Genomic DNA, 27,251 nt, shown 5'->3' on the forward strand with positions numbered 1-27,251 from the left:
GCTTGTCTAGCATGTCCCAGGACATCTCCTTTGTCGTCCCCAATGGGCCGGCTCCAAATGTCATGGCACTGGGAGGCCCGAGGAGCGAGAAGGAAGTGAGGGGACAGGAGTTTGTTTACAGGCGACATTGCTTAGCAACTCCGACTGGCCAGAGAAGCAGTATCAATTCCTTCCTGGTCCTTCCCTCCTCCTCTCCCAGCCCTCTCCACTTTGCACCACTGCCCCCCACCCAGGTCCTCAGTGCACAGCCGTGCACCCCCTGGACTGCAAGGCCTTTGGAACCCAAGGGCGGCCCCAGCTCCCTGGCCCAGGGTGGTCCAACTCCCCTCGATGGCCTGGTCTCCTCTGGGAGGGGGCTGCAGAAATTGGCTCAGGGTGCAGTGATGACCCTTGAGAGGGGACTGGACACTTCTGACCTGGGCCCTTGGGCCGCGTGCTCCTTGCAGCCAGCTCTCCATCATAGCCTGCAACTGGGCTGTCCTTTGTAGAGTCACTTGCAGAGTTTTACTCTGGGGGAAAAAAATCATTATAAAAGTAATGTATGTTTGTCGTGAACAGAATTAGAAAATGCGGATTCACCACATATTTGCAACCCTGGGCCCCCGCGGGCTTCTCCTGGCGGGCTCCCGGGTTTCGGGCCACGCGTGCACAGGACGGCAGAGCGTTTTCCACAGATCAGAAATAGAGAGAAAAGCCGTCAGGGCGGGAGGAGGCTGACGTCTTCCCGAGCCAAACGCTGGGAGTTTCACGTGGCGATGTCTTTTGTACTGTTTTTGCCCCGAGCCCACCCGTGGCTCAGAAATAGACATTGGCTGAATGGAGCTGGACCCAGCCGGGGAGCTTCTGTCCTGGAAGCCGGTCGCCACAGGGCCACACGGGGCTGTGTGGAGTGGCCAGCTCGGGCCCTGCTCACTGGCTTTCCGTCAGGATGGCGACAGGGTGGCAGAGGTCAGGGGTCCTCTTGATGTGGCTGCGGGCGATGCAGGACAGGGTCCCCAGCGAGTGGCCCCCCGTCTCCATCAGTGTTCGACGCGGTTCTCCATGAGGGAGACCAAGCAAGTGCAGCTGGCCTTGGTCTCATGCCCTCCCCCAAATAGCGACCACAAGGAGGGTCTTGCTCCACTCGGCAGCACTCACGGAGGCCGTCTTTGTAAACTGAGTCTTGTTTTACCGGGAAGCAGCCAACGGAGTCCTCAGGTGAATGTTTGCAGGAGAGTGTCCCTCTGTGCTGTAAGGGGTGGTCTGGGGACTGTCTGGAGCGAGCTGGGGTTTCCGCACACTTGTTTTCTTAAGCAGCTTTGTGAGGTACGATGCGTATTTAATCAACCTCCCATATTCAAAGTGTGTAATTTGATCGATTTTGATGTACGTTTATACCCAGGACATCAATGCTGCAGTCAAGATACTGAACATGTCCATCCCCCCCCCGAAGTTTCCTTGTGCCCCTGTGATCACTTCCCAGGCTAGCACTGACGTGCTTGCCGTCTCCATAGAATAGCTCGTATTCCTGAGAGTTTTATATAAATAGAATCAAACCAAATGTACTCTCTTTTTTGCTTGGCATCATTCACTCAGCATAATTATTTTGAGGTTCGTCCAGGTTGTGGTGTATATTAAGAGCTCATTCCTTTTTTACTGCTCAGTAGTATTCCATGCTGTGCACGTTCCAGCGTTTATCCATTCACTCCTCGAAGGAGATTTGGGTTGTCTCTAGTTTGGGGTTAATACAAATAATAACAAATAACCCCTGCCCAAGTCTTTGTGTAGACACATCCTTTGTTCTCTCTTGGATAATATACCCAGAATTAAAATCGCTGGATCCCACCGTAAGTGCAAGTTTCACTTTTTAAGTAAATGCCAGATTGTTTCCCAAGGTGGTTGTAAATTTCACATTCCCACCTGCCATGTGTGAGGATTACAGCTCTGCACCTCACCTACGCTTGGTGCTGTCGTTTTTAGAGTTTTAGCCGTTCTAATAGGTGTGTAGGAGCATCTCATTGTGATTTTAATTTGCATTTCCCTAATGACTGACGGGGTTGGACAACTTTTCATGTGGTTGTTTGACATCCATACATCTTCTTTGGTGAAGTGTCTGTTCACATCTTTACCTGTTTTTTAAATTTTGAGTTTGCTTGTAATTGTTGAGTTTTGGGAGTTCTTTGTATACAATGGATACAAGTCCTTTACAGATACATACTTTGCAGATATTTTCTTCTAATCGGTCTGTCTTTTCTCTCTTAACAATGTCCTTTGAAGAGCTGAAGTTTTTAACTTTGATAAATTCCACTTTATCAATTTATTCCTAATGGATCATACTTCTGATGTATCTAAGAAATCTTAGCCTGGTCCAAGGTCACAAAGATGTTTTTCTCCTAGTCTTTCTTCCAGATGTTTTATAGATTTTATATTCAGGTCTACGATCTATCTTGAGTTCATCCTTGTGAATGGTACAAGGTACGGACTGAAGTTCATTTGTTTGAACTGAATCTGTCCATTGACGTCAATGTTACTTATTAAAAAGACTGTCCTTTCTCCTTGAATTGCCTTTGCAGCCTTGTCAAAAATCAGTGGTCACATGTGTGTAGGACCATTTCCAGACTTGGTTCCATTGATCCATGTTTGTCTTGATGCCATACCATACCATGATTATTGTAGCTTTAAATAAGTCTTGAAATCAAGTAAGCTTAGCCCTCCATCTTTGTTCTTCTCTTTCAACGTCATTTTGGCTATTTCAGGCCCCTTAAGTTTCCATATGAATTTTAGAATTGGTATGTGAATTTTTTTTTTAAAAAAATGCCTGCTGGACTTTGATCAAGATTGCATTGAATCTATGGATCAACTTCGGACTCATAAACAAGGTATGTCTCTCCATTCATTTAGGACTTTTTAAACTTCTCTCATCAATGGCCTGTAGCTTTCAGTGTAAAGGTCTCGCACATATTTGCCAAATTTACCCTTAAGTATTTCATATTTTTATGTTATTTTAAGTGGTATTTTTCTTTCACTTTCGGATTGCCTGTTGCTAGTTATGGAAATAAAATTACTTTTTTGGTTATTGATCTTGTATCCTGCAACCTTGCTAAACTTACCTTCTAGCTCTAGTAGCTTTTTCTGTAGATTCCAGCAGATTTTCTACATATATGATCGAGTTGTCTATAAATAAATATAGTTTTACTCCTCCTTTCCGCTCTGGATGTCTTTTATTTCCTTCTCTTGCCTGTTCCACTGACTTGAACCTCCAGTGCAACGTTGAATAAAAGCTGTGAGAGTGGACATCCTTGTTTTGTTCCCGATCTTAGAGGGAAAGCAAGCCTTTCAGCACTGAGTATGACATCGGCTGTAGGTTTTCCGTAGCTTCTCTTCTGTTCCTGCTTCCCTTCTGTTGCTAGTTTTCTGAGAGTTCTTGTTAGGAACGGATGTCGAAATTTTGTTAAATTATTTTCCTGTGTCTGTTGAAATGATCAGATGCTCTTTCCTTCTTAGTTTGTTAATCTGATGAATTACACTGGTTGATTTTCAGACTTTAACCCAATATGGGTTAGGCGTAAGTCTATCATCTCACTGTTTTGTTTGCTTTTCCCTTTTTTTTTTCTTTATTCCTTTTTTCCTCTTTTTTGCTTCCTTTCAGATTGGGTTTTTTAAATTATTATTATACCATGTTATCTCCGTTCTGGGTTTTTAGCCAGAGCTCCGTGTGTTGCTATTTTGTTGCTTTCTTTAGCGTTTACAGTGTGTGTCTTCAGCTAGCGATGCTCTGCCTTCAGGTGATGCTAGTCCCTTCACTCACGAGATAACCATACTTCCATTCCCACTCACCCCCTCCCCGCCCCGGCGGGTGGAAATTGTTATCATCCATTTTACTTAAATATATATTACAAACTTTACAATACATTGCTATTATATTTGTTAAAATAGTGAATTATATTTTTTAAAGATTTAGGTCATTAGGAAACAAGCCGTCTATTCGTCCACATAGTTAACATTTCTGGCGGTCTTCATTCCTTTGTGTGGCTCCAGATTTCCATCTGGTACCATTTTCCTCCACCTGAAGGGCTTCCTTGAATATTTCTCATAGTGCAAATCTACTGGTGATAAACGCTTTCAGCTTTTGTGTGTCTGGAAAAGTCTTTCCTTCAACTTTGTTTTGGAAAGATATCACTGCTGGGTGTAGAATTCTACACTGACAGGGTTTCTCTTCAGTCCTTTAAACGTGTTGCTTCAGGCTCTTCTGGCTTACGTGGTTTCAACGTCTGCAGGCGTTCTTATCTTTCTTCCTCTGGACAGAATGCGTCTTTCTTCTCTGGCGGCTTCTAAGACTTTCTCTTTATCACTGGTTTTGAGCAACTTGCTCATGATTTGTGTAAGTGTCGCTTCTTCATGTTTCTTGGGCTTAGGTTTGTCGAGCTTCTTGGATCTGTGAGTTTGTATCAGATTTGGAAATGATTTCATTCATTGTTTTTTCAAATATTTCTTCTACACCCTCCACCCTTTCAGGGACCCCCAGCTGCATGTTTATTTGGTGCGTGAAGTTGTCCCACAGCTCACCGATGCACTTTTCAAATCTTTAAATCGTTTTTTCTCTGTGTGTTTCGTTTTGGATAGTTTCTATTGCTGTGCCTTCAAGGTCATTAATCCTTTCTTCTGCAATGTTTCATCTGCCATTAATCTAGTCCAATGTATTTTTTTCACCTCAGACATCATTTTTATCTCTACAAGTTCAGTTTGTGCGTTTTTTATATCTTACATGTCTCTACTTAATTTTGGAACATATGCAATACAGTTATAGTAACTTACTGTTCTTGTCTTCTAATTCTAACGTGTGCCAGTTCTGGGTCGGTTTCAAATGATTGATTTTTCTTCTCATTTTGGGTTATATTTTCCTGCTTCTTTGCATGCCTGGTAATCTTTGATTGGACACTGGACATGGTAAATTTAGCTTTACTGGGTGCTGGATCACTTTACTCTTATAAACGTTCCTGAGCTCTGTTCTGAGACACAGTTAAGTGACTTGGGGAGAGTTTGATCCTCTCGCTCTTGCTTTTAAGATTTGTTAGATGAGACCCGACCCGTGTTTAGTGTAGGACCAATGATCCCACATTAAGGCGAGACCCTCTGAGAGCTCTACCTGTAGCTCCATGAGCCCTGAGTGTTCTAGTCTGGCTGGTCGGGACATGCACTGCTCCCAGCCCTGTGTGAGGGCCGAGCACTGTTTCCTCTAATCCCGTCAGGTGGTTTTCCCCCAACCTCAGGGCGTTTCCTCAAATTCGTGTGCTGATCAGTAGTCAGCTGCATACTCACTGGGAACCAGGGTTCTGGCCAGGGCCTCAGCTCTCTAGGGCTCTCCCTCTTCCAGCTCTCTCCTCTATGGTGCTCTGTCTTGCAACTCCAGCCACGTCGGTCTCCCTGGACTCCTCAGCTCGGGGAATACACCGGCCTCTACTTGGGGTCCCTGCATGTTGGCCTAAACACTCTCCAGACAGGAAGCTGTGTGGCTCCCCTCACTGGTCTCCCGTCCCCCAGGGATCACAGTCCTTCGTTGTCTGGTGTCCAGTGTCCTGAAAATCGTTCTTTGGTTGTTTGCTGCTGTGTCAGGTGGGAGGCAAATCGGTGCCTGTTTCTCCATCTTGACTGGTAGGGGAACCTTTCTCCTCTTTCAACACAGATCCTGTCATCTGTGCAGTGACTGCTCGGCCTGTCTGGAGCACGCTGTTGCACACATGCAGGTGGCCCCGAGGATGCACGGACCCGTTCCTGGCCCTCGTCCCCGTTCCCCTTCTCAGTCAGCCCCAGCTTCAGGCCCCAAGGGTGGAAAGAGTGAGAGCACCTGAGAAGGAGTCACTGAGGTCCTTGCTGTGGGCCTGGGGACGCGCGGTCCAAGGATAAAGACAAACACCTTAGTTTCCTTTGCCTTGGGATCGGCCTCCCTCTCCTCAATTAAGAGGAATCTGCAGTAACAGAGCTTAGCTCTTGGAAGATGGTTTCAAAGGGCTCTTGGCAGAATCTCTCCTTGGGATTTTAATTTTTTTTTTTTGGTGAGGAAGATTGACCCTGAGCTAACATCTATTGCCAATCTTCCTCTTTTTACTTGAGGAAAATTGTCACTGAGCTAACACCTGTGCCAATCCTCCTACATTTTGTATGTGGGATGCCACAAAAGCATGGCTTGATGAGCAGTGTGTAGGTCTGTGCCCAGGATCCGAACCTGCCAACCCCAGGCCACCAAATTGGAGCATGCAAACTTAACCACTACACGACCAGGGCAGCTCCATTGGGAAAATTTTAATTGTAAGGAATAAGGGGGACAATACCTCCAAGCCCCTCGAAACCCCCGTGGTGGGAGAGGAGAACCCAGAGACCCCCAGCAGCCCGAATGCTTCACTGTTTAAGCGCGTCACAGAGTCTGGGGGGCAGCATCCTCCTGTCCCCAGCAAGAGTGGCAGGGCGAGGAGGAGGACTGTCGGAGGGAAGGCCGCTCAGTCTTCCAAATCGCAGCCCCCGCGGCCCCTCCACGAGCCGGGCACAGCGGGAGCTGCTCTCTGATCCTTTATCCGTGCACGGCATCTCCCAGCTTATGAGGGGCCTGGACAGCAGTCAGCACATTCAACGTGTTGTCCTGTTTGACCCTCACAGCAGGTCCATCTTACAGATGGGCAAACTGAGGCTTAGGATGGGTGAATGATTCGCCCAGGCTCACGCTGCAGGCGGCCGAGCCAAGATCACAGTCCTGCTTGTCCAGGCTGCTTTCACACTGAGAATTTCCTTGGAGCACAGTCAATGCTCTGGGTAGGAGAGCACAGATTTCTTGAGCGTGGGCTTCTGAGCCCTTCCCATCCATGCCTCCACCTGCCTCACCAAAGGAGCTAACTGACCAGCATGAGACACAGTGCACTGGGCTCCTCCTGGCCCATTAGGCTCTCCGGTCCTTTGAGAAAGCACTTCCATTGTCAGGGTTGTTGGCTGCCCAGCTTCACGAGACTGCAAGGCTCCAGACTCATTGTAGAGCTCATTGTAGGAGTATCAGATGTCAGGAACTGTCTGATATACATGCACCCATGTGTTTGGACTAGTGCATTAGTTAGGCTATCACGGTGGGAAAAAAAGGATGTGGGGAGATGCCAAAAAATGTTGACCATAGGGATTCACCCAAACCCATGGCTGTTTCTGCTAAGGCCAAAACCCCATGCACCAGCAACGTGGGCACTGCTTACCGAAAATCAGTCCCCAAACTGTCAAGTTCTGCGTCACAAGGACTAAAAAGTGTCCCCAATGCCTCACTTGGCTTTCAGGTTGTGTCTAGCTGGCTGGTCTTGTGCTGCCCACAAAGGAAGCAGGACACTAAACATTTGAGATAGGATCGGAGGATAACAGAAAGAAGAGTCTATGTGCATGCACATGTTTTTCGAAAGTAGAAAAACCCGGAGTCTGTGTTTTCCCCAGAGTATTAATTACAGTTGGAGAGGAGGCTTGTCCGGGCGTGTTCCGCTTGGGCAGAGTAATTTATCATCTGGTTTCAGGGAGCGGGAGGCGGGTCACGGTGCAGAGAGCAAGACACACATCTCTCTCTCTGACTTCACAGCCGCCCCACCTGCTCCACGGTGGACAGCCCTGCCCGAGGCTGGTGCCGAGGGAGCACAGAAGCTCGCAGGCAGCAGCCAGGGGTGGGGGTGGGGGTCGTGAGGCCTTGACACAATCCACATAAGATAGAACCCGTGATGGGAAAGGCCTGTGTGAGCGGCTCAGAAGGAGACACTGGCCAGCCTCACGTAGACTTCTCCCTGTCGGTTGGAAGGGCAGGAAGACGTGAGCGCCAGCCAGCCTGGCTGCCCACACCCGGTTCCTTTGCATCCTGCAGGCCTTTCATGGAGGTGAGGGAAGGGCCGGGGGTCTCTGGGATGCACCGGGGAGGCCCATGATGAAGGCAGGTTTTATCCCTACTCCTGGCTCAAAAGCGGGGTCACCTGTCTGCTCACCACTCAGCAAAGTGGAGGTCCCTTGTGATATGGTGATTATACGGGGGTCTTCCTGGCTCTGGCGAGATGGCTGGAGGGGAAACACCAACACAGGACCCGGCCGCTCCTCTTCTGCCTCTGGGTCCCGCCGCCCTCGTCTGAGCACCAGGGCCACCACCCTCATCCTTCCGCCGGTCAGGGTCTTCCTGGGCACTTCGCTTCTGTTGTCTCAGCCATCACAGCCATGATCCCCCTCCTGCTGCTGCCGGCGGACACCGGACCCCCGAGCCTGGAGCGACAGCATGCTCGCTTTAAGCAACAATGTTTTTTCTGAAAAGTCATGAATTACATAACAGTAAGTACTGTCCACAAGTCAACTTCTCCACGCCACCCTGCCCCTCGCCCCCCAGCCAGCAGACAAGGAGCAGAGCCCCACTCTTGCCCAGAATCCTCCTGTGAAGGTAGGCCTCCCTGCGCAGCACCAATGATCTAGTCAACGCACATGTCGGGGACACCTACTGTGTGCTGTGTGCACCTACTGTGTGCTGGGCGCAGTGCTAGGTGCTCAGGTGCCATGGTGAACCAAGTAAGAGCTGATATTCCATGACATCGCCTTCTCCTCCAGGGGCACTTGGTCTCTGACATCGCTGGGGTCACCTCCAGCCAGTCTACGGGAACAAACGGAAAACCACTCAGAAAAGCAAGGCCCAGTTGCCTCGGCAGGTAGATGTCCTCTGGCTCGGATCTTGCGGCCTCGGTCTCTCGGGACTTGCTGTGTTCTTCCTCTGCTGGAATTAGCCTTCCGGGACTCGGCACATGGAACCGGTGGTCTCGGCCAAAACCAGCAAGAACTCACCACGGTTTCCTTGCTGGGTGTCCGGCCTCCCAACTCCCTGGCACTGGCAGATGAGCTGGAGGGAGAGAGAAGAAGACAGGGATGAGGCCGGGAGCCGGCGAGGCAGCCAGAGGAGCCGCAGCCCTCGGCTGCTCCCGCAGCGGCTGCTATGCAGGCCAGGCCAAGAGATCACTGCCCAGAACGCTGAGTGGGTCCCCGCGGCCAGCCAGGTCCCAGAGCCTCCCAGGAATCTTAGCCGAGTTGGAATTTTTCCTTCTCCAGTTTCTCGGAGGATGAATTCACTTGCCTCCGCCTCCCCACTTTCACACCTGCTTCTCTCCTAATTCAAGGACCTGCAAATCCCCTTGATTGAGTCCATAAAGGTGATCATTTATCAAACACTGCCTGCGTGCCAGGCCCTTCCCCTTGGTGACTTCTAGACCCCATAACCATCCAGGAAGGTAAATGATGCCATGATGCCATCCTCACTTTGCCAAAAAGGAACTTGGGGCTCAGAGAGGTTAAGTCATTGCTCAAAGCCACACATCAAGGCAGGAACTGAACTGGAATTTGAGCCCAGATCTGAGTGCTGCCAAACTGTAGGCTCCTCCCGCCCCAGCAGGCTGACTCTCAGGAAGCGCCTGGTGCCATCAAAGACACCACTTGTTCTCTTGGTCAAGGTTGGAAAGATAGGAGAGGACTGCTGATCAGGCCAAGAAGCCGTCCCTGCTCCTCAGTGGGTGCTGGCTCTGAGTGAGTGGAGATGGTCTTGAGGTCTTCCTCCTTAGACACCTGGCCCTCCCCTTTTTAAAGAATGTGCTAGCAGGGGTGATGAAGCCTAAGTCAGACCATGCCCCTCGTCTGTGCAAATCCTCCTATGACTCCCAGGTCTCTTGGAGAAAGGCCAAAGTCTTCACAATACCCTCCCATGTAAGACCTCATGTGATCTGGCCCCATTATTCCTCTGACCACCTCTCCCAGTGCTCCTCCTCACTCTTGTGACTCCAGCCCATGGGCTACCTTGCCCGTTCTCTGAAGAGCCAGGCACATCCCATGATAGGGCCTTTGCCTGGGGTGCTCCCACTGCTGGAACATTCTCCCAGAGAGCCTCAGGGCTCCTTCCCTTGGCTCCTCCAGACTGGCCTAAATGTCACCTCTTCAATCAGGCCCACCCTGACCACCCTGTCTTCTAATCGAGGACTGGACGACAGGGTCCGGTTAGGTGTGTTCAGAATTCTCTGAATGACTGTCTCTAAAGAGTACTGGCTCCTGCCCTAGTGGGGTGCCACAGGGCTCTGCTCTCGCCCCTGTCCTAGTCGCGGTTTTTATCAGTGACTTACATGACCATGGAGCAGGCGTGCTGATCAAAGTCTGGTGAATCTGAACTGAGGAGACTAACCAATAGTTTGCCTGGCCTGCTGACGGGGACCATAGATGAAATTTAACTAAACAGAGTAAGAATAAATGTAAAATCTCACTCTTGGTCCAAAAATATTAAACGGGTGAATATAAGAGGAGGAAGATGTAGGGGTTTCAACTGACGTGAGCTCAGTATCATTAGGGTGACGTCTCAGTCCATTCGGGCTGCTGTAACAGAGCACCACAGCCTGGGGGCCTCTGAACAGCAGACAGCCACTTCCCAGAGTTCTGGAGGCTGGAGGCCGAGGTCGGGCTGCCCCGTGGCCGGGTTCTGCTGAGCGCCCTCCTCCGGGGGGGCACAGCTCCGTTTCTCACTGTGTCCTGGCGTGGCGGGAAGCAGAGGCCAGGAGCGAGCTCTCCGGTGACTCCTGTGAGGGCACTGATCCATCTCGGGGCCCCACCCTCACGACCTCATCTCACCCCAGGCATCTCACAGCCCCACCTCCAAACGCCATCACACTGGGGACTGGGGCTTCAATGTATGAATACGAGGGGCACGCAGTCAGTCTGGTAACGGTGACCGCATAACTTCTCCTCCAAGCTGGGGGCCTGTTACTCGTGACGTGTAAGCCAGCAGCGTCCCAGGCGAGCTGGAGGGGAGGGGTCCCCCTAAAGACGAGCGGCTGCCCTGGATCGCATGAGTGCCGGCGCATTCCCGGTCACGGAAGGTAGGAGCCGGTTGAGCCAATCCCGGAGGTTGGGTCCCCTTTCGAGGTACCCGTTTGAGCCAGGGGACATTTCATGGGACGTCCCCAGGGAAATGGTGTAGGGATGAGAGCTGTCTGCAGCCAAGGAAAGATGGGCAGCCAGGTGGTCGGCCTCAGAGCGTTTGAAAGGTGGCCCTCAGAAGACAAAGATGCTCGCTCCACAGGGCCTTGGATCAACCAAGATCACCGAGGGGAATCTAGGGGCAGGTTTCAGGGGCTGCCTAAAGGAAGAACTTTCTGCCGGTGATGGCTGGCCGGGGTGGGCGGGCTGCCTGACTTCCCTCCATGTCCTTGGCGGCTGCAGAGGAGTCTCCTGGGTCGGGAGGGGAGGGCCAGGTGACTCCTCGGGCTCTGAGTGGGAGGCAGTGCTCGGTGGCCACCATATGTCACTGCACAGAATGAAGGATCGTGGAACACCTCTTAAATCAGGACACGAGAGAGAGCCAGCCAGGTGTGCAGGAGGCTGAATTCCAGCCCGGTCCCTTCGCCCTCGCCACTTCCCTCTGCTCTCCCCCGCTCTGCCTGCTCCTCCTGCCCCCTCTCTCGGTGCTGAGGTGGGTTTTCCCTTTCTCAGCCCCCTCTCCTGCTGCTGAATTATTGAAAGTGTTGTCTGCTTTATTGCTGTGCTGGAGGGAGGCTGCCGCAGAGCAGCTGATCCGGGAATGTGTCTACGGTCCAGGAGAGTCAACGCGGCCCTTAGATCCCTCTCCAGCCCCGCTGGGTGCAGGGTGCTGCTCCCAGCCCCTTCCCTCTGCCTTCTCCCTCACCATGATTTATTCATACCTGCTGGCGTTCTGACCAGAGGATGCTGCATCCTCTCCACGTATCACGCCACTAGCCTGGAAGGCTGTGCATTGAGTTTGTGGCAGGTGTCACTGCCCGGCCCAGGGGCAGGGCCGAGTCTCCATGTCGGGGCCCTGGGATGTCCCCCCACAGCTGGCCAAATGAAGACCTGCCAACTAGGGGTTGCCCTGATGTGTGTGCCACATTGGTACGTTTATGGGGGCAGGGTTGGCATGTAGATGTGGGTGTGTATGTGCGAGTGTGTGCATGCATGTGCCATTGCGTGTGTGCAGGGAGGGACCTGTGCATGTGTGCATGTGCGTGCATGCAGATCCGCATGCAGCTAGGTGCGTGTGGGCTCCTGCACTTCCACGTGCGTGCGCTCAGGCGTGGACTTTTACAGCAGACACCCCAGAGCTTAATTCAACGCAGGCCCTGCCGCTGAGACGTGGCCACCTGAGCCAGTCCTACTAGAGAGGGTGATGGTGTGGCCACCCCAGAATTTAGAGGATTCCAGGAGGCAGGCAGCTTCTTTGCAGAAGCTGCTGACGGCAGCGGCAGGTCCCTGGGGGGCAGAGCAACGTGCAGGAAGGAGTGAGCAGTGAAAAGGGCTAGACAGACAGACCCCCCCACCCACACCCCAGAGGTGTGGTGTGAAGCTCACCACGGGAGCCCCGAACCCTCCCGATCTGAGCCCATTGCACACTTGGCTGGTCAACAGAGACCCAGACCACTGAGGAAACTGCTTCCTTCCCTCCACGGGGAGGTGCCCGCTGCCCTCCCTGAGAGGAGGCCCATCCATGCTCAGCAGCCCCCCAGCTCTGTCTGCAGCTCCATGGCCGACATTTACAGGCATCGGCCATGTGCCCAGCACCACGCGGGCTGCCCTGGCTCTGACAGGCATGGCTGAGCCCTGACCTCCAGGAGCTGCCCGTCAGCCCAGGGTGGAGATGGCGAGTCTGTGCATAATGGTGAGGCCACCTGAATGGGCTGGATGCTGCGGAAAGTAAGAACGGGGCGCTTAAGACCGTCTGTGGTGGGGACTGAGGTCCCTGTGAGCTTACTGAGCCCAAAGCCTGGCTCCCCGGAGCTCTCTGGACAAATCCAGAGGAAACTGTGTCACACCCCTGCCCTCTGAGCCCCTCCCCCCTCACCCCCATCCTTCACTGAGCCCACCAGCATTCCACTCCCTCCATCCCTGTGCCTCCCCTGGGCTCGCCCAGCCAAGGAGTCACAGGCTGGGCCTCGAACGGGAGCCAGGGTACCCACCTCCTCCTTTCCCATCCAGCCCTCCTCCCAGCTCGGCCAAGTCCCCTTGGGGTGAGGGTGCTGGAGCATGGATGGAGTGCTCCCCACTGAGGCCACAATTCCCTCACTGATGGAACAGTCTGGAAAACACTGACGCAGGACAGGCGTGGGATACAGACACTTGCACACTGGCTCACCCCTGCCTCCCTGGCACCCCTACCCTCTTGCCTCCACTGCACCCCAACATAATGCTCAGCTTCCAGCCTGGCCGGACCGGCACCTCATCTCTGCTTGGCCCTGCTCCAGTGCCCGAGAGCCGGCTGCTCCCACACCTCTGCAGCGGGAGTCGCTCCTCCTCCATCCCTGCTGCCTCCCGGAATTGAGGCTGGGGTCTCACCGCTCTGTCCCTGCCATTTTCCATCTTCCCACCCTCTGAAGCCAACAGGGACCTTTCAAGAACAGGACAGCTGCCCTTTGCTCCTCTCCCAAGGGTGGTCCTTTTCTTTTCTCCCACTCTCTCGATTTCTCTGAGCTCAGGGAAAGTCTCCCCTTGCCATCTAGCATCTGTGAGATCTCTTAGGCTGCAAGGTTTGGCCTCCCCCCACGCCATTCCCTCCCACACACACCATGGGAGCCTCCCCTGGCCCCTGCGTGGGAGTGCCAGGCATCAGGATGCGATGCTCAACTCTGAGCAGAGAGCTGGGCAGCAGGAGCGCCCGGACCGGGCAGTGCTGGGCAGGACCCCAGCAGATGGGTGAGCAGGCGCTGAGCTGAACAACTCGGGAAATAACCTGAGAGAGAGAGAGAGAGAGAGAGAGAAAGAGAGACACGGCCGGAGAGGACACTGCGAGCAGGAGTGAGAGGGAGGCACAGAGGAGAGCGGCACTTCTTAAGACAACCGCAAGTGCGGGCCAAACTGAGCACAGGCTGGAGACCGCAGCCCCCACCCTCCAACCTGCCGCCCACCACTGCCCCCGGGTCTCCTCCCGCCTCCCAGAGCCTGCCGTGGAGCCGCAGTTCCAAAATGATGATGTATTTTTGGGTATGTACCAAGCGTGGACTGCCGACTTGCTTTTCAGGCTTTGGGCAGATGTGGGGTTGAGATGTTGAGAAAGCGCAGTGTGCCCACCCCCAGACCCTGAAAGTGCCGCCTCCACACCTCTCTGTCTCAGGTCTGACCACCTTCCCTCACGGCCCAGCCCGCAGGGTGCTGGGGTCAGGGGTGTCCCCAGACGTGAAGCGCTGCCTGCCTGCTTGCCTGCGGGGCATGACTCCCCTCAGTGGCCTTGATGGGATGGGGCTGGAATGTCCTGCATGGGGTGTGCTATCCAGTCACCTTGCCGCTCCCTCTGCCTGGCCTTGGGGCAAACGTGCAAACCCCCAGCGCAAACTTCAGGCGGCTCCCAGACCTCCTGCCCACCAGCCCAGACCTGCGTCTTATCTGCTCCCTCCTCCCTCCCCTCCTCTCTGAGCTACGAAATCATGCAGAGAAACTGGATGGGGAAAGAATCACGGCAAACGTAAATGTGAGCCCTGAGCCAACAGCCCCAGAACTCTGAGCCCAGAAACCGGGAAGCATGCAGTGGCCCTGGGGAGAGGAAGACCCCCAATCTGCGGCCCTCCCCTCCTCCCCCTGCCAGCCCCTACTCTTCTAGGAAATGACAGCGAGCAAAAGAAAGGGGCGGGGGTGCCAAGGTGGTTTGGGAATCTATGTGGATTCTTGTGCTTTCCTCGTAGGGGGATCTCCCCCCTGGGGCGGGCCCAGTGGCTTCAGTCCAGGTACCTGCAGGCCGTGGGCTTCCCCACATCGAGGGGCTTCTCCCAGGCCACCCTCCCAGGCCCAGGCGCAGCCTGCCCTGCAGCATCTCCTCCAGGGCCACAACTGCTCCCCGCCTCCAGGGGATGCTCTCAAGGGCCCTGGGGCCCCGCTGGGAGGGGCTGTCCTGGGAGCAGTTACCTGTGGGGCCCACCCTGGGCTGCTGGACCAAGGGCCAGGCAGGGAATCAGCTGGAGAGGCAGAGACAGCCACAGAGGAGAGACCAGTGGCCATGGAGAGTCGGGACGGCCGTGCTCAGCCTCCCGGCTGTGGTCGCAGGCCAAGATCTGCTGAACCCTGCTGACCCCGCTCCCACCCAGGGCAGAATTAGGGTCAGCATGTGCCTGGATGCTCCAGGCCTCCTTTGCAAAGCAGTCAGCTCTGCCAAGACACCTTGGCTGTCCCCCTGGTGTCCAAGCCTTTGTCTGCTCTGCAAATTCTTCCCCGTTCTTCAAGGCCAGCCTCAGGGGCCATGGCCCCAGGGACACTCCCCCTGAGCCCAGAGGTGGAGCAGATTCCTCTCTGTACTTGACTCCCAGCAGCAACAGCCTGGCATTTGCAAACCGGCCCCCCAGTTCCTCCTGTGGCCCGGGAGTCCCCTCAGAGCCTGGCGAGGCTTCTCTCTGGTCTGGGGCTGGTCCCCAGGAGATGCCCCCGGGTGGCTAGGTGGGGGTGGAGGAGGGGCTCCTCCTGCGGGGGCATTTTGCTTCTCAGGGGGCTGCTGGCTCCTCTGGGGGTCTTGCCTCCTGGGACCCCTTCCCCACCAGGCCTCTGTCTGTCCTTGCCCACACTCCCAGTGAGGCCCTGGGGGACGTGCCAGAGTGCTCCCTCGCTGAACCTCTGAGGTCATCTTAGGACAGAGGTGGAACCTGATCGGGACAGTCTCCTCGTCTCGTCTTCCCGGGCCGGCTCCGGCTTCCAGGCGGGGATTGGCAGCCGTAGAAAGGACAGGAACACGGCAGGCAGATCCCTTCTCTGCGTCTCCTCTCCTGGGTCTCCTCCCTGAGCCACGTCACTCACCCCAAACTGCCAACTCCCAAGTCAGCAGCCGCTCCTGCACCCTCCACCTGGTGTCCCCTGCCGTCCACGAGCTCGTCAGACTCAGCGCGTTGAAAACTGTCATTGCTCCTCTGACCAGATTTGCTTCCTAGTCCTGCGGATCACGGGAGGGTCCCCCACCCACCCAAACTCTCGGAGTCACCCCAACTCTCGCCGACCCCAGCTCCCAGCACACACTGGCCTCCTCCATTTCTCTAGGCCCCCTTCCTCTCTCCCCCAGGCCCGGCCCCCAGCACAGGTCCTGTCTAACTTCCCTAGCCTGGAGCAGAAAGTTCTTTACCATCTGGCCTGAAGCAGCAACCCCATGGGGCTCCCCACTCCAGTCCAGCCGGCCCTCCTGTCCATCCCCGGCTGGTCACCCAGTTGACCATGTGCTCTGTGAGAGAGGACCCCTGCCTGCTTTGGGGGCACCTCTGTCTTTGGACAGTCTGCCTGGGGACTCCACCTGGAGGAGGGCTGCCACCGAGGACAGGAGACAGAGGGGCCTGGGGTGGAAGGGCCGCCGGGTCTGGGCGGTGGGCCCAATGCCAGGGGCAGGGGCTTTGCATCCCTCAGGCCTGGCCTGGGATCCTGCTCTGCCAATCAGCAGCTGTGTGACCTCAGTGAGTCGCCAAACCTCTCTGAGCCCCAGAGGTCGTCTGTAGAATAGATCACCACGCCATTGCGCAAGACGAATGAGAATCAGAGATGGTTCACGTGTTCCGTGCCCAGCACAGCCGGAGAAGGGGTATTAAGCAGTGGGACAGGGTGACAGGGATGGGGTGACATCTTGTTTTCTCACCCACTCTGCTCATGGCCACATCTCCCCTTCACCCGAAGCCTCTTCTTGCCCCACTGCTGTGGCAGGAAGCCCACACCAGCTGCTGGGCCTGTGCTGTCGGCCGCCCAAGTCCACAGTGCTGTCCTCCCCACGCCCTGCAGGATGTGTGGGTGCCATTGGGCAAGGAGGGAACTCAGGCTGAAAGGTTGTGCCAGCGTCCCCAGCTGCCCCGTGGCAGAGCCAGCTCTCTAACTGGAGACCCAAGGGCCTCAGGGCACGTGCTCACGTTGCGTCTCCCCCCCACCTCTGCCCCGTCCATGCTGACGTCCAGCCCTGTGCATGCAGTGGAGCCCACATGGTCTTCCCTAAGCCCTGCCCTCTGTACTCGCTCACGCACGGCACCCTCAGCCTGGGAACGCCGTGTGCGCAGGAGCTGTGTCTGAGCCACCGGTCCAGCTGTGACCTGGACGGGGAGGAACTTGACAAATACTTGCAGGATGGACGGAGGGAGGAAGGAAGAAGGGCAGGAGGGAGGTTGCTGGTGGTGACACGACCTTGGGGAGCAGAGCAACAGCCGTGTGTCTGAGTGTGAATAGGGGGACTTTCCAGGGCCGCCTCCTGCCGATGTCACAGGCACAGGGCCAGAGGTGCCGTGCGACTCCCCGGTCAATGGGGCTGAGCCCAGAGCAGACAGGACCCACCACCGGCCTCTCCTCCCGGGCCCAGCATTGCTGGGCTCCACTCAGAGGTGCACAAGGCAGACAGGTGCAAGGCCAGGGTCCAGGAGCCCTGCAGGGGCGACCACTCCCTCCCCACCTTCCCCGGAGAGGGACCTGGGAAATGGCTCCACTTACAGATGGACAGGTCAGACCGACAGCCTAGGGGGAAGGGCCCTGGCTGGGGTGTGTGAGTGCCTGGAGGGGTGGCCTGGGCATTTGCTCCATCCACGAAGCAGAAGGACAGGGAACGGACAGGACTCATGTCAGTCCTGCAGCCTCCGGTTGGGTGGCAGGAGAGGCTGGGGGGTGGGGAGGCCAGTGGGTGGCTTCATAATGACTGGCACCAGGCAGAGATGCCAAAGCAAAACCTCTCCAAATTAGCAGTAATTGCAGGAGAAATGAAGAGCAAACAGGCTGAGCTGAGTGAGGTTTTCTATAAATATTGCGTTTTTTAAAGTTTGCCCTGGAGTAATAGAAGCTGTTTAAACGCTAATATCCTGCCTGTGCATTTAAAAAGCCTTATAATGAGGATTTGGGGTCTTTGCTTCCCGGTGTCTGGGCCCTGGGTCTCCAGCCTCCTCTCCCCCAAGGGAGCATCTCAGGATGGGGACCCCCAAGAGTCTGAAAACCCACCTCAGCTGATGCGACCAGCCTCACCCCACCCGTCTCTCCCCAGGTAGATGGGGCCTGTCCTGCTGGCCACACACAGGCCTCCAGGTCCCCTGGGTCCCCCTTCTCCCCCCCTTCTTCATTCCCTCCAGCGCCTTCTCTTGGTCAGAATCTCTTTTCTCCAGACCTTGCCACCTTCGGCCCATTTTGTCAAGGCCAAGAGCCCTGCGGTCAGCGGGACAGCTGTCTAATTAAGGAGAGGGTGAGGTTCCTCAGTGAGGCACTAAGGACGATGTCTGCTTTTATTGAAAACCATTAAGCAAAGCGTTCGTTCATGCTGGCAGCCACCGCACAGTCGTTTGCGCGTTGGGAGAGTGCTGTAGGGGTCGCCTCATGCATCCCCGAGAGTGACCCCATCAGGTCCTAAACCTCGGTTCTGGTGAGGAGCAGCTCCCAAAGGGCAGCTCTGTCATCAGGGAAGAAATCCAGCTCCACTTGAGCGCCTACTCTGCGCCAGGGCTGAGTGGGCCGCGCAGGTCGGCTCTGGGCGTCTGTCCTCCGTGGAGGGTCTTCAGGACACTCGTCCATCCAACAGCCAGTGCCACCTTCAGAAATAGAACCGGGTCTGGCAGCTGCAGCGTTTCACGTGCTCGTGCACACGTGACCCGGGCAGCTTTCTCCACGCCTGCGATTCCCCACCCCGGGCACGGCAGGCTGCAGAAGGGCGAGGTAGACAGCGCCCGGGCTGGTGCGTCGGGTATGGCTGGCTGCAGTCAGGCTGCAAGCTCCTGTGGCCCTCATGCCCTTGGGGCACAAATGTTCCCAAAGTTGTGACTGGTGGGGTCGAGACAGGAGGAGAGATCTTGCCACAGCCCATCAACGCCTGCTGGCCAGGCTCGGCTAGTACAGTGGCCCGGGTGTGAGGTGGCTCAAGGGGCCAGCCGTCCCCGTGAAGGCTCAGAGCATGCGCAGCGGAAGGCCTTGGGCCCCTATGAAACAACAAGCATGGGGCCGGCCCGGTGGCACAGCGGTTAAGTGCGCACGTTCTGCTTCGGCGGCCTGGGGTTTGCCAGTTCAGATCCCAGGTGCAGACATGGCACCGCTCGGCAAGCCATGCTGTGGTAGGCATCCCACATATAAAGTAGAGGAAGATGGGCATGGATGTTAGCTCAGGGCCAGTCTTCCTCAGCAAAAAGAGGAGGATTGGCAGCAGATGTTAGCTCAGGGCTAATCTTCCTAAGGAAAAAAAAAAACAAACCAACAAGCACGTGAATAAACAAGGAGGGAGAAGAGCAGGTGCCTCTAAGCGGGGCTGACCCTGCGGAGGAACCACATGACCTGGCTGACCGGAGGGTCCCGGGGACGGCCCAGCCCTTGGCTTCCACCATCTTTTCGTCCTGCCCAGTTTGGGAGTCGCTAGACACGAGGCTGTGGGAGGAGTTGCATGGAAAAGAAATTAAGACTTGGCACCACTCAGGAAGGACCTGAACTGCCGGATGGAGGCAAGGACACCCGGGCGGTCCAGTCTGACGGATGTGAACAGTGGACTTGCCCCGGCCCGCATCCTGCTCCTTTCCTGTGAGAGTATGTACGAGGCGGGGGGCATGCCCTCACCTGCTCCCATGGCCTAATGTGGTCACAGGAGAAATGGGGAATTTTATCCCTTTTGCATTATTATTAAAATGTTCCTGTCCAGGTCGTAGCTGAGGTGGCCCAGGTCCAGGTGCCAGGAAAGTGTCAGGGAGCCCAGGCTGGGGCTTGTCATATTCTCACCCTTCACAGCACCCCCCAACTGAACTCGGAATTTGGGAACAGTTGGGGACACTTGTGATTCTGAAAGGGCAGAGAAAGTGAGGATGGAAATTGTGGCTGAGGCGCTCCAGGGCCAGGAAGGAGGAGGGTTTCGGGATCTTGTGGAAGAAGCAGGCTGCCGTGAATCTGACCTTCGGAGCTGAGGAAGAATGGGGGGTCGGGGCTGGCCTGTGGCGTAGTGGTTAAGTTCGGCACGCTCTACTTCAGTCCTGGGTTTATGGGTTCGGATCCCGGGTGCAGACCCACACCACTCATCAGCCATGCTGTGGCGACAGCCCACATACAAAATAGAGGAAGACTGGCACAGATGTTAGCTCAGGGCCAATCTTCCTCACCAAAAAAACACAAAAGAATGAGGGGTTGGGTGGACCAGTGTAGAACAGGGAACAGGAGGGGGTCTCAGGGGGTGGGCAGGAGGCAAGACCTGACCTCCAAAAGTGGGGTGACAGAGGCAGGATCCTACAGGAAGGAGAAATTGGGAACAGAAGCCAGGCTGCAGGAGCAAAGGGAGGAGCAGTTAGGGGGCTTGGCAGGAGAGGGCGGAGAGCAGACAAGGTTTTGGGGCACAGATCCCTCTGCCGGGGGCTGAGTGGACAGAGAGGAGGGAGGGTGAGGAGAAACGTACATCAGGAGAGACAGCATCCTTGCTCTAGACTTGAAGAACTGGAGCGGGAGGGCGAGGTCTAGAGCCTTGAAATCTCCCAGAGAATGGGCAACAGAGACCCTGGCCCTCCACCCTGGGGCCATGTTTCTGCTGTCATGTCTCTGGTGCGGTCGAGGATTCTGAGATGGGGCCGTGCCCTTTGGTGTTTGTCAATTCCCAAAATACAACAGGACTCGAGAAGGTAGGGATGCTGGCTGGTCATCTCCAAAGACCCCAGGGGACGGGAGCTTGAGGGAGCTTGGCACACCCAGGCCCTCCTGGGCCTGGCAGGAGAGCCCTGTCCTCTAACCCTGGCCTGGCTGTGAGCCTGGGACAGAGTGGGCGCCCTACACACGTGCTGAGTGAGGGAACAAGTGGATGTCGGATTTCACCAGAGCACCAGGCAAGCACTGTAGTGATTTCAAGGAGAGCTTGGCCGTCTGAGCTGCTCCTGGTTCTGGCCTTTTGAGGTTCTCCACCCAATAGTGGGAAGTAAATATTGAGAACAGGGAGTCAGAACTGGAGACGGACCAGGTGCAGTCCTGTCAGAGGCTGGGGACCCACCTCAGGGCATCTGCGGCTGCCTGTGGTGTCCCTCAGCCCCTGGGGTCTGACTCTAGGAAGCCCCTGGCTGGGTGGTGGGCAGAGGGGGGTCTCCTGAGCTGTTGGCAGGGCCGGCGGCCCCCCGACCCCCGTCCCCAGGGCTGCCCGCCAGCGTCCACCTGGAGCCGAGCCCATCTGCTCAGCTGAAACCAGGGTTCAGCTAATTGCGATTTCAAAACTTCATCATGGAAAGAAGCTGGGATTAAAGACCCTTCCATTTGTCTTCCTCCGGCCGAGGCCTGTCAGCAGTGGGATTTGGAGCATCCTGCTCATGGCTCCAGAGGATGAGCAGGGAGACGCGACAAAGGCCAGCTTTGGCAGGCTCAGAAGTGGGGGCTGCAACGTGCTGAGATGAGCATCCTGATTCAGCCGTTCTGATTCGGCCGTGTCCCTTCCCCACAGCTGAAGGCACCGCCCCCTGCCAGGGGACAACACACCCCCATTTTGCGTTTCACCCTGCCTGCTGGAGCCACCTCCCCTCAAGTTCCGCCATCCGCTCCATGGCACTGGGCACTCGGCCAGTATGAGACCACGGGACCTGGAGGAGGGCAGAGTAACCTCCAAAAATCGGCCCCCTCAATGGTGTCCAGAAGCCCAAGGTGTGTGCTCTATCCTTTCTCCATCCCCACACACCCCAGCCAGGCACAAGATGCGCAGGTGATGAAGCAGGTGGAGACTCACGCCTCACCTACCCCGGCCCCAGCTTCCCGAAGGGCAACCTGGCGGACTGTAACTAGAGCCATCCCGACCCCTGGACTCCATAATCCCACTCCTGGGACCATGTGCTCAGGAAGGAATTCAAAAGAAGAAAAAAGTTCAAAGTACCAAGATATTTATAGCTGCGGCCGAAGCCCCACCAGCTGCATCCTACCTGTCCGGCGGTCAGATAGGAGTTACATGAATGATGCAGCAACCACTCAATGGGATGTTATGCAGCCTTTAACCCTAAAGACTCAAGACAGGGAAGGTGTCTTTGAAATATCATTAAATGAAAAAGTGGCACACCTGGTTACAACTAGGTGAAAGCTACAATTACCGATATATAAAGAGCAGATGAGGCCACAGAGAAATGGGGATGGCAGTGTTAAGATGAAGAGGCTGGGCATCTAGTGCTGAAAAAAATACGAAGAAATAAATAAAACTTAGCAAAAGGATAGTCTCCCTCCGAGATACCAGCCCCGTGTGCTTTGGGGTTATCTTAGCCACGGAGGAGCCATGTCTGCCTGTCCTATTGTTCCTTAGCACTCCCTAAAGGGCCCTCTGTGCACACATGGAAACGCCGTCCTTATGGCAAATGTAAGCCCCACATGCTCCGCCTCCCGCTGTGTACGCACAGGCAATATCCTTTTGTTGATTTTTATTGAGCAAATACTATGTGCAGACACTTGTGCTGGACATTGGGAATACGGACGAGACCCATTCCTACGCGCACAGGTGCAAGGTGCAAAAACGCAGTGGGAGGGCACCCCCGCCCCTGGGTGGGAAGGGTCTCACAGAGCGGTCCCTGCAGGAGGGAATCCTGAGGGCATCATGAACCACACCTCAGATGGGTGGCCTGAGCAGAAGAAAGAGCATGCGTGGAGAGAGGGCAGCCCAAGCCGAGATACGGAGAGCCGGCTCCCTAGTTGACAGGGTGGGAGCCAGGTCAAAGGGAGCATGAGCAACCCCAAGGATGGAACGTGGCCTGGAACGGTTCTTGCTCAGGCACCAGGAAGGGGCATCCATCAGCCAGGCATCCTTCACTCAAGGCTACTCAGTTCTGCTTCTCTGGGACAAACATTCCATGAGAAGGCCAACAGCTGACTGTTTTTTTTTTTTTAGACAAAGATACCACATGGGGGAACCAGCCAGAAGCTGGAAATTGTCCACAGAGAGGAGAAGTCAGCGAGTGGGTGGAGACCCCAACAGAAAGGAAGCCAGTGCCTCCTTCTCTGCCCCTTCCAGACCACCAGCCAGCCCCTCCCCCATTCCCCGACTGCCCCTGAGCCTGAGGGTCAGGACCTCAGGGTCAGGTGGCTGAGATGGTCTTGACTTACGTGGACGTGATGGAGACACTGGACTGCAGAAAGGACCAAGAGCCTTGGCTCTGTGCCTGAGTCCCATCTCGAGAGCCGCAGAGCAGGGCCGACAGCTGGAGAGCCGGGCCTGCCAGGCCGTGTCCCAGCTCCTCCGTATCCACTTGGTTACGGTTATACCAACGGAGGTTAGAGGGAGCGTTTCTGCAGTGACTGTAAATAAGGCTTCCCCTAGAGCTGCAGGAAGGAAGCGGAGACAGAGGAGAGGGTGAGAACAGAGAGAGAGGGATGCCAAGACCCGGGAAGAGACAAGCCATCTTCTGCAACGTCTAACCCCCGCCAGCCGGGCTCCCACCACCTCTGAGGTGTAGCTGTGTTGTTTTAAAAGAGAGAGGCAAGATGGCGATTAATTGTGTACCTAAAGAAATAGTTTCCTCAATTCGGGGGCAAGACTGGCTAGATTTGAAGGAGCTGAAGATAAGAGAGGGAAGAGGATGAGAGCAAGAGAGGGAGTGACCCACACTGGGGGGCCCCTGGGGGGCCTGGGTCCACACTGGGATCTCCCAGAGGCCTAGGAGAAAGTCCCATGATGGCAGATGCCCCCCAGAGGGAAGCACTGAGACTGGACAGATGTCCCCCCAGAAAGGGGGTGTCTAGCTCAGGACCTAGGGCTGGAAGGGAGAGACAGCAGGCGGGCCCGGAAGAGGAGGCCTTCTTCCAGAATGTCCTGCTCCTAGGTGATGTCCCTAGAAAGCCCACAGACGTCACAGCCCATTGGCCCAGAGTCTAGCCTGGTCCCCGGGAACAGCGTGGGAAGCCTCCCAGCTGAGCTTGCAAGGGACATGGGCTCCATGGAGGGAGCCGGCCTCCCAGAGGTCAATGTCAGGAAGGGGCAGCTCTGTCTGACCAGAGCTCCCTGACTCTGGCCTCAGGCCCTGAGCAGAGGGTGAGTCGAGAGGCCCTTGAGGTCTCAGATCCAGCAAGGATCCTAGGGACACGAGGAGAAAGGTTTTAACTCTGTGCCTGCCACTGCGACAAGGGCAAAGGACCGTGCTGTTCCTGTTAACTGCCAACCTGAGGTCCACTAAGACTGTTAGATCGCAGGTGAAAATCTTCTTCATACTTTGCTCTGTTTTCTAAATTTAAAAAAACCTACTAATTATAATATTAAGAAGTACTTTTAACCCAACAAATATTTGAAAACAATTGATACTCTTAGGGAAACTGGAGAGGAGAAAAAAGTCGTGTGACTCTTTTTTCTTGGGATGAGAAACTCTGGATTTCAAACGTCAGCCGTCTTAGTCTAGATTTTTCCCCCAAAAGCAGAGCTTGAGACCGGGCTTGTACTCAGGAGTTCATTTTGGGAGCTCGAAGGAAAGGGGCTGGGAAGAGCGAGGCGCAGAAGGAGGGAAGCCAGGGCGGGCGCCTTACCGAGTCGATGAGCGCGGCAACGGAAGCTCAGGCCCACGAGCCTCCTCTGAGGAGCCTGCAGCTTCTCCGAATGCACCTGCACACTGCCCACCAGAGGGATGGGAGAGGGCTTCCATGCCGTGGGGCTACCAGCTCCCCAGCCCATTGGGAGGGGTGTGCCGGGGGGTATTAACTTGCAGGTGCCTCCAGGTTTGCTCCTGCGTTGCTTCCTGCAGGCGCCGCACACGGCGGTGGCCTGGGGGAGACAGAGTGATGCAGTTCAGCTAAGGCGAGGGGCCGCCAGGATGCAGCTGTGGACCACTGTGGACCACAGCAAAGGCTGAAGTAGACAGAAGAGCTGGGAGGAGGCGAGCTCCACGTCTTGCAGCCCCATATTATATCCAGCCCGTCACAGAGCCTCCACCCCCGCCCCGGGAGTCAGCACTGTGTCTCTTATTGAGACGTGCCAGGGACTGTCCACCACAGTATACCTCCAGTACCACTGGAACATCTGTGCTGCATCTCGGACCTGCCGCCGAGCCGTCTCTTGCTCTGGGTCGTACGCAAAACTGGTCGCTCTGGAGACATTAATATATGCCGCCTTCAAATCCGAAGAGGCCACTAAGCTCTGTGCTCCCTTCTTGGTGAAGGGGTATAGGGCACAACTTGCCGTTACATAAACTTCAAGGGCAGGCTCCAGAATGCCCCAGACTCTAAATACTTCATTGATATGGCAAACCATGGATCTTCCTGGGGTCCATCTCTCACCCTCTGACACACAGGTCCTACTAGGGCATTTGATGTACTCATGTCTTCCTGCCCATCCGGGCCTCAACATAGCGGATGAGCATGATGTTCTCTGGAATGTCAAAATGACCATAGATCCTGCAGATATGGTGATAAAGAGCAAGAGAATAATTATAGCCAGGGGCAAGACGGTAAATATGTATTGCTATCCTTCCTATATAGAAGCAAAGAGCTTTTAACCATCTTTATCAACAAGGATGGGAAAGAACACATTTTCCATTTCGATGCCCATGTACCAAGTAATAGAGGCTGTGCTGATTGGTTCCAGGAAATAAAGCACCGCTCTCTGCACTTAGGGGCTTGGCTAAGTTCACAGTAGTCCACAACCATCCACACGACTCCTCCGGTCCTTACAGATGAATTGAACATGGATAGGATGGGGGCCTCCGCCCTTGCTTCCTTTAAATCCTTGATGCTGGATCCAGTCTCTGCAATTTTCCTGGGGGGATAGTGTTATTTTTTCTGATTTGCTATCTCGGCTGGGCTGGGGGAAGTTTCATGGGCCCTTCCAGGTCAGAGAACCAATATGAAGGTTATGCCAGATGTTAAGTCTTTTCATCCAAATGATATGTTTGGAGATGAGAGAACAAACTGCAGGGTGGGTCTGTGAACCCATTGGACCTGCTGTAAGATGGACTTGGGTCAGGATGTCACGTATCTCTGGATTTCCACAAACTCTCCTCTAACCGGGGGACTATGATTGTGTTTCAATTTCACTAGTATCTGTGTCAGCCCTGCCCACATATCCTACAGCCTTCAGAGTCTGGATATCTTCCCCTTTCCCAAGTACAGGCTCTCTGGTAAATGTCACAGGTCCCCCCGGGGAAGGTTGGGGACTCTCACTGTATTTGCCGCAGTGGCGTTGCAAAGCCCTACCTCGTCTCCCTCCAATCAGTGGGCTCTGATCTAGAACCGCCTTAGACCTAGAACTGGGTGAAGTACTGCGTGTTCCCGTTGTGATGGCCCAGGACAGTCTTCTGCTCACCAGCTCTTGATTTCTTTCTGGTTAGACAAGTTCAGCAACACCCTAGCTGGCTGCATGTTTGTCTCATCCCCAGGGACACCATGGTCTGTTGGCCACAGATCTCTGCAGTTCAAGGCCCCCTGCTTGCTACCAAGCCTTGCTGGCCATGATGGTATTTACATCCACCTTGCCTCTGATGGTTAAGTGTGGCCACCTGGCCTCTACTATTCTGGAATCTTCTCCTCCTCATTGATACTAAAGAGTCAGTTAGTGGCAATATCTCCTAATGAAAACCTGGCCTGCAGAAGGCAGCAACCACTGAGCTTTCCACAGACGCTGATGCCCTTCCCCACCCCCCACAAAGCATTTCTTATTGCCTTTGTGTAGAGAGTATTTCCTGGGTCCTCCTGGGCATCACAGTCAGCTGGTGGCTTCTCTGGTCACGCCACCCGGGCCCCTTCTTCAGTACTCTGCCAGAGTAGTTTCAATGTCTCTACCTCTCTTACTGAAGACCGTCAACACGTCTGTGCTTCAAGGAGCTGGTTACTGGATGGCTCAGACGTCCTTGCCTGAGTCATGGGAGACTACTTTCGTGTCAATGATTTCTCCCCCATCCAGACTTATATTCTGCCCACCCTCATCCAACTCCTTCAAGGTCTACTCCGCGTCCTGCTCCCCGCTTCCTGCTGGTACAGAGCAGCTGGGTCTGCAATCTTTGAGTGTGTAGGTGATTTCCTCCTGGAGTTGGAGCTGTCCCCTAGCTGGCCTCTGCTACATCCTGACTCCAGCTACTGGTCTTCTGAAAGTGAGAGACGATAGGGGCAGCTTTTGATGGGACAAGAATTATCTTGTGAGAAACCTCCTCAAGGGAGATCTTTGCTTGTTCTCCGGGTAAGGAGAGCCAACTCTCTTTTCTCAAGGGGGAAAGGGCTCCTTCTGCCAGCCCGTAGAGTTCAGGAAATTCAGGGGGTGCAGGACCCTCAGGATCATCCCCAGAAGCCTTCCATCCCTGGGTCCCACTCTTTGCTATCAGGGCTCTGATTTTGGCAAAGGAGATGTTCCACGTCTGTGTTTTCAGGCTCCTTTGTAACTC

At 54.9% G+C, this 27,251-nt stretch overlaps 1 protein-coding gene across 17 annotated transcripts in view; it reads left to right on the plus strand.

Annotated features, from left to right (window-relative positions):
* The window catches only part of RBFOX3 (RNA binding fox-1 homolog 3), a 510,574-nt gene that overhangs the window by 379,442 nt on the left and 103,881 nt on the right, over positions 1–27,251 (plus strand). The window lies entirely within an intron of this gene.

This window comes from Equus przewalskii, chromosome 10 (genome assembly GCF_037783145.1).
Source record: "Equus przewalskii isolate Varuska chromosome 10, EquPr2, whole genome shotgun sequence".
NCBI lineage: Eukaryota > Metazoa > Chordata > Mammalia > Perissodactyla > Equidae > Equus > Equus przewalskii.